At 38.8% G+C, this 13,041-nt stretch overlaps 1 protein-coding gene across 1 annotated transcript in view; it reads left to right on the top strand.

Annotated features, from left to right (window-relative positions):
- Window positions 1–13,041, top strand: part of LOC106089952 (HIV Tat-specific factor 1) — a 52,968-nt gene that overhangs the window by 19,534 nt on the left and 20,393 nt on the right. The window lies entirely within an intron of this gene.

The raw sequence follows: 13,041 nt of genomic DNA, 5'->3' as shown, positions 1-13,041 counted from the left end.
CATGATTTTTGATGGGATTGTTGAGTGTGACTATTTCTTATATTAATTAATCTTAAGAATATTCTTCTTAATGAGGTGATCTAATAATGGCTATGATTTGGGGAGAAGTTCTTGGCCCTCTGGCCGCAGAATGGTATTTCTTTAAGATAATTTCAACATAGGTTAGAGTAAAGGTTAGGTTATACTGACTGTCGAAAGCGCGTTCGTACGGCTCCATTATTTTTTAAAATAATAGTTGATTTCAATTTTAAATACATATTTCTATTAAAGAGAATGCTTTTGCAAACAAAGGGTTTACAAAAATTGTTTCCTTTTGATACACTACAATATGCATATGATGTGTATATTAGAGTGGTTCGTTTATGCCCGTGGAACAAAAATATTTTCTATTTAACTCCCAAAGGGGATAGAGTAAAGCTATTAAATTTAATATAAGAGTAAACAATAAAGGGTTGCTAGTTAAATGACGATCGGGTATATAGCATACAGTTGGTAGACGACAACGTTCGTAAAATGTAGGGCAAATATGGGGGTTTCCAATAAAAATTGACAATTTTTTTTTATAATATAACGCAAACCATTTGAGATATTTCAAAAACATTCTAATCGGCTTGAAGTACAATCAAAACATTGTCAAGGAAACTCAGCATTGTTCGTATGACCACCGCGGGCACGTTTGCATCCGTCATTACGTTGGACCCAATTTTCTATAACTCGGCCACACATTTCAGCCGAAACAATCACTATTTCCCTTCAATCTTGGCTCTGAGCTCTTCCAAAGTCAATGGCTTGTTTGCATAGACCAATGACTTGACGTAGCCGCCCCAAAGAAAGTGTTCTAGAGGCATAAAATCGCACAAACGAGGCGGCCAATCGACTGGGCCATTTCTTGAGATAACACGCTCATCAAACTTACTATTAAATAAATCGATTGTAACGTGTGCTGTGTGAGTTGTGGCACCGTCTTGTTGAAATCACATGTCGTCTAGGGCCAAAAAAAAAAAATTAGTAAGTATGGTGCGGTGGCGTTGTCCATTTACGATTACGTAGCGATTGGCATCGTCGACGAAGAAGTATAGCCCAATGACGCCGCCGACATGCAAGCCGCACCAGTTGTTTTTTGTAGATGCAGTGTCGATTCATGAAGCACATGTGGATTTTCACCCCACCAATAACGCATATTTTGCTTATTGACGAACCCATTCCACCACTGAAGATAATTTTGCTCTTAAAGTAGTGGCTCTAAATTTCGGTAGTAAATTTTTATAATATGAATACGTTGTTCGTTCCTGTACTTTACTACTTTACCATGATTGAAATATTGAGTTTACTGAATAAATTGGCAGTGACAGTTCGATTATTAATGTAAGAGTGCGTTCACAAATTAAATTCCAAGTTTTGAAGTCCCTATTAGAAAACCCTTTATTTAAAAAATGCAAATTTGCACATGAGCAAGTCATTAAGGAATAGGGGCAATACTTTTCTCTTATCAATGAGGGCTGGCCGGTACAAGTGGCTTGCCGAATGGCTTGTCGTAGAGGGTCCGAATGGCTTGCCCCATAGGGTCACCATTTAGCAGAGAAGTTTACATTCTGATTCCCTAAGGTATGTAGATCAGAAGAGTCGCCAGCACTAAGAGAGGATTACCACAGGTTACCATTTTTTCTGATGCTCTCTCCGGGAATTGAATTCAGGCGTTAAGCGTTAAAAGAAGGTCACCGTTGCGCAGAGGTTAGCATGCCCGCCTATGACGCTGAACGCCTGGGTTTAAATCTTGGCGTGAACATGGGAAAACAAATTCAGTGGTGGTACTCCCCTTACTAATGCTTGTAACATTTGTGAGGTATCCATCCATCCATCCCATCTTAAAACTTCTCTACCAAGTGGTGCCGCTAAGTGGCACGACGTTCGGGCTCGGCATAAAAAAGGAGGTACCTTATCAATGAGCTTAAACTTTAATCGGACTGCACTCATTGTTATGAGAGAAGTATCCCCTGTTCCTCAGTGGACTTTTCATGGGAAATTTATTGTTTTAGTAGGGTGGCTCCAAAATAGCAAAAATTTCATTGCTATAAAATTATTGTTCATGATGTTAAGCTATCCACCCTAATGTATATAAGTGAACAGACCATCAAAGGGCTGTTAAATAAAGGCAATACAAAATTAAAAAACAAAAATAATGTCAAATCCATAAGAAGAGGTGCAGGGTGAAAAGCAAATAAAAAAATGTGTACATATTTGAATAAAACAAAGCGACATACAAAACCACCATTCATTGCCAGTTAGAATTCAATTCTACACTGTCGAATAAAAGTTTTGAACTACAAAAATTAACATTTTTATAAAAAAATTTGTTCGATCAGAGCACAAGAATGGAGGATTTCAATTAGACGTGGAGTGGGGGTTGATGCTTGATGATGTGTGGTTGTGGAGGTGAGAGATGAGAGGCGATGACGTCGGTATTTGGATTGTGGGCTTCAGTTTTAACTTTTTATTCGTCGTACACAGAGGAATAATAAGTCAAATGAGACAAATTGACATATTTTTACAGCTTGTAACTGTGTGATTGCATTCTTTCTTCTGTCAGTTATCAGCTGTTAATTTTAGCTTGCTTTAGAAAAAAAGTATATTTGATTAAAGTTCATTCTAAGTTTTATTAAAATTGCATTTACTTTCTTTTAAAAAATCCGCAATTACTTTTTGGGCAATCCAATAATTTTTTGATATCGGTAAGGGGGAGGCCCTTACCCCAAAACTTCTACCAAAAAATGAAAGTGGACCGATCGGCACAACATGGGATTCAAATGAAAGGTATTCAGGAGTAGAGTACGAGTTTCATAATAAAGGGTGATTTTTTTGAGGTTAGGATTTTCATGCATTAGTATTTGACAGATCACGTGGGATTTCAGACATGGTGTCAAAGAGAAAGATGCTCAGTATGCTTTGACATTTCATCATGAATAGACTTACTAACGAGCAACGCTTGCAAATCATTGAATTTTATTACCAAAATCAGTGTTCGGTTCGAAATGTGTTCAAATTTTGACAAATTTTGTTCAGCGATGAGGCTCATTTCTGGTTGAATGGCTACGTAAATAAGCAAAATTGCCGCATTTGGAGTGAAGAGCAACCAGAAGCCGTTCAAGAACTGCCCATGCATCCCGAAAAATGCACTGTTTGGTGTGGTTTGTACGCTGGTGGAATCATTGGACCGTATTTTTTCAAAGATGCTGTTGGACGCAACGTTACGGTGAATGAACACATTTCGAACCGAACACTGATTTTGGTAATAAAATTCAATGATTTGCAAGCGTTGCTCGTTAGTAAGTCTATTCATGATGAAATGTCAAAGCATACTGAGCATCTTTCTCTTTGACACCATGTCTGAAATCCCACGTGATCTGTCAAATACTAATGCATGAAAATCCTAACCTCAAAAAAATCACCCTTTAAAAGTTGGGTCCAAGTACCTGGGGGACCGCCCCAGCCCCAAAGCCTTTTAAAAATAGGTTTATTTGACGATCACGACAATATGGGAATATTCGGGAGTAGATTGCGGTCAGGAAGGAGAAATATGCTTTATAATTTATTGATATCGGAAGGGGCGGGCCCTTCCCGTTACCCCAAAAATACCACCCAAAATCACAAGTGGACCGATGAAGACAATATGGATATCAAATGAAAGGTATTGAAAGGTTGAACACGAATATGGTATAAAAAATTCGGTTCAAGTACACAGCAAGTTGCCCTAACCCCAAAATGTCTATCTGGCATACAAAATCGGATCGAAGTGTCACCCTACCCCCCAAAAGAATGTAGAATCAAAAAGTAATGAAAAATATCCGGCAGTAGATTACAAATATGGCATAAAAACTAGGTCCATGTTATGGGAGGTGGCCCCACCCCCAAATACCCCCCCAAAATGGGCATATCAGACGACCATGGCTATATGGGATTCAAATAAATAATAAAGATATTTGGGAGTAGATTAAACATATGACATTTAAATTTGCGTTCAGGCCAAGGTGGCGCTTTTCTTCCTAACAATACGTCGAATAGGTTAATTGACCCATTATGGCAAAATGGGACTCAAATGAAAGGTACTTGAGAGTAGAAAACGAATTTGATATCCAATTTTGATATCCAAATAAACAAGGTAGACGTGTTTATTTGAGCTTCTGATAAAACACTCCACACGCAGGTTATAAACCACAAAAAGGAACATATAAAAGCTAATTCAACAAGTGTTACACCCTGTGTTCAAAAATAATCATATTCGAGTAACAGAAAGTGTTATGTGTTAAAAACATTTGCAAATTATTTTTGTGTAAAAAAAAATCAAAGCAGAAATTACAAAAAAACAGCATTACAAGAGCGACGAGTAAGAAACTAAAACACATTAGAGAACTGACTGTGAGAGTAAAAGAGAAGTGTCAAGCGAAACGTCAAATATAAATTGTAAAGTCGCTCCAAACACAGTAAAATTGTTTATTAACAGACTCATATGCTTTCAACAACGGAAGCAGATTAAAAAAAGCAATAAAGACTTGCCCCTAAAAGTTGGCTACAAATTTTAAGAAATAGAATAAAGATTTTACACGATTCTCGCTGGGAGCTTTTCAACCTTTTTTTACATCATAGACGCGCACCATAAAATGGAGTTTATTTTTGCACACATCTGAGAACCATCCGTTAATTTCAACATGACTGATCAATACGAAGGTGACGTTACACAGGTTTACCTTCAAGTAGCGAACAACGTTGTGGTAAGGTATTCAAAGGCACCCAAACGCGACCGAGAGAGCTTTATCCGTTGATCTTCACCCCTTAAACTGAACTTTATTTCCGACTATAGCAATATGGAGATAAAATTAACGGTATTTTGGAGTAAAGACCGAATTTGATATGTATTTTCAGTGCAAAGTGCCGGTGGCCGCCCTAGCCCCAAAACACCCTCTAAACGGTTCATACCATTTGGGCTCAAAGTAAATGGGATTTGGCGGTGGACACGAATTTGATATCCATATTTGGGTCGAAATGTCTCCCCTAAAAAGCATTTCTCATTACCCTAATTTCAAAAATACCAGATCTCGGAGATTGGTAATGCGTTCGTTCGACCAATTACGACAATATAGAGCCATGTGTTTGGGGAGCCGTCCCACCCCAAAATACCTTCCTATTATATAAAAGCTATTTGGGGTGGAAATTTATTGACCGTCAATCACAACTTATTTACCGATCATGCCATTATGGGACTCATATGAAAGTAGAGCACGACTTTTATATTTATTTTAATGGCCAAGTGACCACCCCCCAAATACCCCCTAAACCCGAAATATTTTCCAACAAAGGCATTTGGAAGTACAATAAAAATGTACCCAGAAACTGAGCAGGGACAAACTTCTCACACATCAATGAGTCCTTTCCGATTCAAGTTGAGTTTATCAACGATATGGGACCTTTTTTATAGCCGAGCCCGAAAGGCGTGCCGCAGTGCGACACCACTTTGTGGAGAATTTTTTACATGACCATGCATGGCATGGTACTTCGCAAATATCGCCACCAATAAGAGGGGATAACCACCGCTTTAAATTTTGTCCGAAGTTCCGCCAGGATTCGAACGCAGGCGTTCAGCGTCATAGGCGGACATAGGCTACATTCGCACAAATTCGATATCCACATTCAGGGCGAAGTGTCCCCACCCCAAAAAGATATTAAAGAGTTAAGGAAGGCGCAGTGGAGCGGGCCTTGTCCAGCTAGTAACAATGATCCAAATCATCACAAACAAATAAAACCCCATTAAAAATTTCATTAATTTCCGATGATAAATTTCGAATGTGCTCCGTAAGTGCTAAAGAACTTATATTGAAAGATTGCATTTTTTTGAGTTTATCACCCTCCTATATTCTCTTTTGGATCTTGGTTGATATTTCGAGGTGTTATGATGTTATGTTTCGAGGTGAAATTATATAATTTTATGGGGTAGGTTATCTTATTGTGCAGACCATAAAAACTGCGCAGGCAGGTCTTGCAATTTAAATTGTATACGAATACTTCTGGCAAGTAGTGTAATTTCATTCAAGTATGAAATTACAAAAAAACACATGTGGCAAAATGTTCAGTTGGCTCCATTCGAATTTGCATAACTTTGAAATACTATTGCCGTTATTGTTGCTTGTATTGTTCAAGTTGTTGCACCTTTTTTTTGTAGGGTAAGGATAAGAAAGCAGTGCAAAAAAACTCCAATCTATAAAACGCGGTCAGTGGTCAGTGTTTTATAGTCAGTTATTGTTGAGTCAGGAGCCAAGTGAGCAAAAATTTTCCGTAGACCACAAGGACTCCCTTAGTAATCCATCATACATATATCGCAATGAATATAATACAACAATGTAAGCAGGCAGTTTTAGTACAGGACATTGTCCTGTAAGTGCATGGCTACCAAATATAAATGTCTGTATTTATAGAGTTTATATTTGTCTCAATTACAAAGACAACTGTTGGTTGAATTTGAAGTACTTATGAGGGGACAGCAAATCAAAAAAATAAACCTCATTAGTTTTTTTGTTTGTTTCTCTTTCGAGACGAGCTCAATGATCGGAGATTTTCTTTGCAAATGGAAAAGGAAAGCCAGAGATAGCAACACACACCAGCCACTATGGGATGCGTTTCGTCTTTGGTTAGAAGACTTTTCTGTGATGGCTTCAAGGGCTGTGCGTTGGTATGTTGTATTTGAATCGTATTAATCGCGAAAACGCCTCTATAATACAAATACCACATTAACCACGCTCGACATCTCTGTCTATTAGCTGTACTTTTCCCAATGCATGTGCTTTTGCGTAATGACAGACTTTTTTCTGTGACATTTACACTCTTCCGTGGTACTCATGATTCTGTGCATCTGTTGGAAGTTGTATTGATGGCTTCCAACGCAAGACAAAGGCAACGGCTCTTGCTGTTGCTCCATATGCCCAGGTTCGAATTCCGACCGGGCTCGGCCGAATTTTTTTTAATTTTTTGCGAACATTGGTAAATTTGACAAGTTTTAGTTTTTAGTTTTGTTTTTTCGGAATTCATTTCAAAACACTATCTGAATCATATGTTATCCCAAGCCTAAATATTAAGTTGGCTTTCTTTTTATCAGAAATATAACATTTTATTGCTTGCTTCCAAAAAGCCTACACTATTCCACGAAATGTATTTGTCAGCCCTATGACAACTATTGCTAAGCAGTGACTGCACGTGTATAATATGCAAATTTTCAAAGTTGGGCTGCCCTCTCCGAAGAGTGCGTTGCCCCATATCCTGTGATTGCGTTTCATTTCATGAGAGTTTCCTGTGACCAAAACTCGAATTCGAGTTAAATTTGACTTGCCTAATTAGGTGGATTAGCCGCAGCAGGTTTCAATTCAGCAAACTAATTAGCATATCCACCAGTAATGACACATCGAGGCAAATAATTCTTATGCGTTTTGGAAGGATAGGGGGTGGGCCTTTTTTTATTTTTCCTTGAATCAAATTTCCTTTGAAAATAAGTAAAAAGGAGTCGAAGCAAATTCAGATTAGCCTTAAAGAGAATTGAGGTTTTGCTTAAATTGCCGCTATCGGGTTGGGATCATTGTAATCTAAGATAGAGAGGGACTGGTCCGTCTGGTGGACTGGTGGTCTACTTTCAAATGCATACGCGAAATTGCCCATTAACATTCCATCGAGGATTTATAAGCGACCTCTTTGTATTGTCGAGTCCGAAAAGAGAGTGGCAGAGCGGCACTGGTTAAAAGAGAAGTTTTAATCGGCATTAGCAGGGGATAATCATTACTAAGAATTGGTTTTGATGTTCTCGTCAGGATGGGATTTCCTGAAATTTTGCATATAAACTGAAGATATCTCTATCCGTTCCAAAATGGCAGACTTATTTCCACTTATTTTTTTCCCATCCCATTGTGCAACGGTGGCCTCCAATTCACATACTTGAACTCGCGGTGGAACTTAGTGGGTTCGTACTTGGAAAAGTCTGCAGTGTTGTTACCACAGACAAACGGACAGACGGATTTATGGTGGTGACATTTACATTATGAGCATTTTATGGCTTTAGACCTGGTAAATCCCCCATAGACCAGATATTCACACTACGCCAAATCCTGGAAAAGACCCGAGAAGGACAAATCAACACTTACCATCTCAATGAAGGTTTAGACCTGGTAAATCCAATAAATCCATAGACCAGATATTCACACTGCTCCAAATCCTGAAAAATACCTGAGAAGGACAGGTCAACACTTACCATCTGAATGCAGCTTCAGATCTGGTAAGTTCAATAAATCCATAGACCAGTTATTCACACTGCCCCAAACCCTGTAAAAGTTCTGAGAAGGACAGGTCAACTCTTTCCATCTCTTCGTTGACTACAAAGCCGCTTTCGACAGTCCGATACCTCCAAAGGTATTTTAAGCCATGTTTGAGTTTGGTATCCCTGCAAAGTTATTAGGACTGTGCGGGATGAAGCTTGCTGATACACGTTCCTCATTAACCATTCAATACCAAACGAGGTTTCTGACAGGGAGGCAGAAAATGCGGGCGACATTTGTGAGGTTCTATGCCATGTTAAAACTTTTTCCAAAAGTGGTGTCGCACTGCGGCACGCCGTTCGGACTCGGCTATAAAAAGAAGGGCCCTTATCATTGAGCTTAAACTGGAATTGTGCAGCACTCATTAATATGTGAGAGCAGATATCGTCTCGATCGCCGGAAGTAGTAGCTGCATCCTTTGAAAGAATCGAAAGAGAATCAGAGTAAGTGTGCCTGACTGTAAATGGAGATGAGAAAAAATGGATGGTATCAACACAACTTTGAGATAGTCGTCAATTTTGGCACCGCCATAACCGAAATGAATGACATCAGTTTTGGACAACAGAGGCTACTTTGGATTAACCACCAAAGTAGACTCTGTTATCCACCAAAGTAGCCTCTGTTAACCACCAAAGTAGCCTCTGTTCGTCTGGGGAGAGGTCTCCTCTCGCCAGACGAAAATTACAGTATACAAGACACTGATACTACCCGTGTCGAGGCATGAGTACAAGTCAAAGCAGGCGTGATGGAAAGTTCAGACTCGTATGAACCACGAACTGTATGAGCTGTATAACGACGTTAGCATACGAGCACACACAAAAAAAAAGTTGGCCGCAAATTTAAGATTTTTATACCCTCCACCATAGGATGGGGGTATACTAATTTCGTCATTCTGCTTGTAACTACTCGAAATATTCGTCTGAGACCCCATAAAGTATATATATTCTTGATCGTCGTGACATTTTATGTCGATCTAGCCATGTCCGTCCGTCTGTCTGCCGAAAGCACGCAAACTTTCGAAGGAGTAAAGAAAGCCGCTTAAAATTTTGCACAAATACTTATTATTAGTGCAGGTCAGTTGGGAATGTAAATGGGCCATATCGGTCCATGTTTTGATATAGCTGCCATATAAACCGATCTAAGGTCTTGGCTTCTTGAATCTCTAAAAGGCGCAATTCTTATCCGATTGGAATGAAATTTTGCACGACGTGTTTTGTTGTGATATTCAACAACTATGGCAAGTATGGTTGAAATCGTTCCATTACCTGATATAGCTGCCATGTAAACCGATCTTGGCTCTTGACTTATTTAGCCTCTAGAGGGCGCAATTCTTATTCGATCGGAATGAAATTTTGCACAACGTGTTTCGCTATGACTTTCAAGAAATGTGCTAAGTATGGTTCAAATTGGTCCATAACCTGATATAGCTACTATATAAACCGATCTTGGGTCTTGATTTCTTGAGCCTCTAGAGGGCGCAATTCTTATCCGATTTGAATGAAAATTTTGCATGAAATATTTGATTATGATATCTAACAACTGTGGCAAGTATGATGCAAGTCGGTTCATAACCTGATATAATTGTCATATAAACCGATCTTGGATCTTGACTTTTTGAGCCAATAGAGAGCGCAATTCTCATACGATTTGGCTGAAATTTAGCTTGAAGTGTTTTGTTATGACTTCCAATAACTGTGCTAAGCATGGCGCAAATCGGTACATAACCTAATATAGCTGCCATATAAACAGATCTGGAATCTTGACTTTTTGAGCCTCTAGAGGGCGCAATTCTCATCCGATTTGGCAGAAATTTTGTACAACGGCTTCTCTCATGACCTTCAACATACGTGTGTAATATGGTCTGAATCGATCTAGAGCTTGATACAGCTCCCATATAAACCTATCTCCCGATTTTGCTTCTTGAACCCCTACAAGGTGCAATTCTTATCCGAATGAACTGAAATATCGCACAACGACTTCTACAATGTTCAGCATTCATTTATGGTCCGAATCGGACTATAACTTGATGTAGCTACAATAGCATAACAGTTCTTATTCAATATTCTCTGTTTGTCCAAAAAAAAAAAAAAATACCGCTCATAGAACTCGACAAATGCGATCCATGGTGGATGGGATATAAGATTCGGCCCGGCCGAAATTAGCACGCTCTTACTTGATGAAACTTAGCATCTTAACCTAAAAAAACTTGGTGCTAGAGATTGAAGAAGAAGCGCAGAAGATGAAGGCGCTTGGAAATCTATTCGTCTAATGGGACAAATGTTCTGTCTAATTAGAGTAAAGTAATAGGTATTTGAGTTTTAACTAACTATCATCGATAGGTTCCGATGATAGTTAGTTAGGCCTACGTAGAACGCCAAGAGTATCCAGAATATATACATCGAGTTTTCCCATAAGGATTTGACAACGAAGAAGTATACCCTATTGACATCGCCGGCACGCAAAATGCCCCAAATAGTTATTTTTATACCCAGCACCGTAGGATAGAATAGAATATACCCCATATTTATTGCAACACATCGAAATATCAATTTCCGACTTTACAAAGTATATTCATTTCGGATCGTCGTAAAATTCTAAGACGATTTATGGACGTCCGTGTGTCTGTCCGTCCGTCTGTTGTAATCACTCTAGAGCCTTAAAAAATTGATATATTGAGCTGAAATTTGGCACAGATATGTTTTTTCGATGCACGCTGATTAAGTTCTTGAACAAGTCAAATCGGACCATATTTGGATATAGCGAAAAATCGGTCTATATATATATCATAGACCGATTTTTCGATAAAGGGTCTAATGCCCATAAAAACTTTATTTTTCATCCGATTTTCCTGAAATTTGATTTGTTCAAGGCTTCCCGATAACTGACCCAAATATGGTTCAAATCGGACTATATTTCGATATATCTACCATATAGACCGATCTCCCGATAAAGGGTCTGAGGACAATGAAAGCTTTATTTATTACCCGATATCGCTGAAATTTGCAACAGTGGGTTATTTTAAGCCTCCCGACATCTGACCTAAATATGGTTCAGATGGGACTATATTTAGATATAGATCCCATATAGACCGATCACCCGATAAAGGGACTGAAGCCATAAAAGCTTTATTTTTTATCCGATTTCGCCGAAATTTGGAATAGTGCGCAGTTTTAAGCCTCCCAACATTTGACCCAAATATAGTTCAGATCGGACTATATTTAGATATAGCTGCCATATAGACCGATCTCCTGATAAAGGGTCCGAAGGCCATAAAAGCTTTTTTTTTATCCGATTTCGTTGAAATTTGCAACAGTGAATAACTTCAGCCCTCTCGACATCTGACCTCAATATGTTTCAGATCGGACTATATTTAGATATAGCTGCCATATAGACCGATCTCCCGATAAAGGGTCCGAAGCCAATAAAAGCTTTATTTATTACCCGATTACGCGAAATTTGAAACAGTGAGTAGGTTAAGACCTCCCGATATCCGACCTATATATGGTTCTGATCGGACTATATTTAGAAATAGCTGCCATATAGACCGATCTGCCGATAAGGGGACTGAAGCCCATAAAAGCTTTATTTATTACCCGATTTCGCTGAAACAGTGCTTTTTCTGAGCCTACCTTAATATGGGTGAGATCGGTTTACAATTGGATATATCTGCCAAAAAGACCAATATTTTGTTCCACAAAATTGAATAGTGACATATATATTAGACCCCTCAATGTCCGTGCCGAATTTGTGTCCTTAAGTTATCCAATTTACACCGCATTGTGACGAAATGGAGTTTACATATATACCCGAGGTGGTGGGTATCCAAAGACAGACGGACAGACAGATATACAGACAGACGGACACACAGACAGACTTATAGAAAGACGGACAGACAGACGGACAGACAGACGGACAGACAGACGGACAGACAGACGGACAGACAGACAGACGAACAGACGGACGGACATAGCTAAATTGAATCAGAAAGCGATTCTATGAGTCGACCGGTATACTTATCAATGGTTCTATCTCTCTTCCTTCTGGGTGTTACAAACAAATTCACTAAGTTATAATACCCTGTACCACAGTAGTGGTGGAATGGAATGGATTGACAAAGTTTGTTATCTACCATCTGGTAAAACGGTTGTTCCAAATAATTTTATCGTTTACCAATAGCGAATAGCATTGTTTTCATATAATGAGCGTATATTCCAGAATTGCCTTCCTTACCACACCACAAAGCAAATTTGATTTTACCTTAAACACTTGCCGTTTCATACGATTGTCGCATTAACTGGATTCCTTGCATTCATGGAGAATTTAATTTGATTAAAAGGGCGTAGTGAATAAGACCGTTTCTAATTATTTTCCTGCAGTAAATCATATTTAGGGTCGGTTGATTGTCAGTGGAGAGTTTAATTTTTTTCGTTTTTCAAAATATGACCAGGAACTACTGGCATGTGAGCCCTATTAGCCTAATAGCTGATCATTTCCCTCGCTGCCGAAAACTTCTGTCCAAGTCGAACGTCTGACCAAGTCGAACGCATTGGACACATGGTGGTAATAATTTGACACTCTCGTGTCGTGGTGTTGGCAAGCGGAAATCAAACATTTTTCCCCATTACTCTTTAATTTTACCGTTTTTTTTTAACTTCTTACGCTATACCGGTTCCTTCTTTTGAAAAAAAGAAAGAAA

This window comes from Stomoxys calcitrans, chromosome 1 (genome assembly GCF_963082655.1).
Source record: "Stomoxys calcitrans chromosome 1, idStoCalc2.1, whole genome shotgun sequence".
Lineage (NCBI taxonomy): Eukaryota > Metazoa > Arthropoda > Insecta > Diptera > Muscidae > Stomoxys > Stomoxys calcitrans.
Note: the sequence above shows the minus strand (reverse complement) of the source record. Positions and strands in the feature narration are given on the sequence as shown.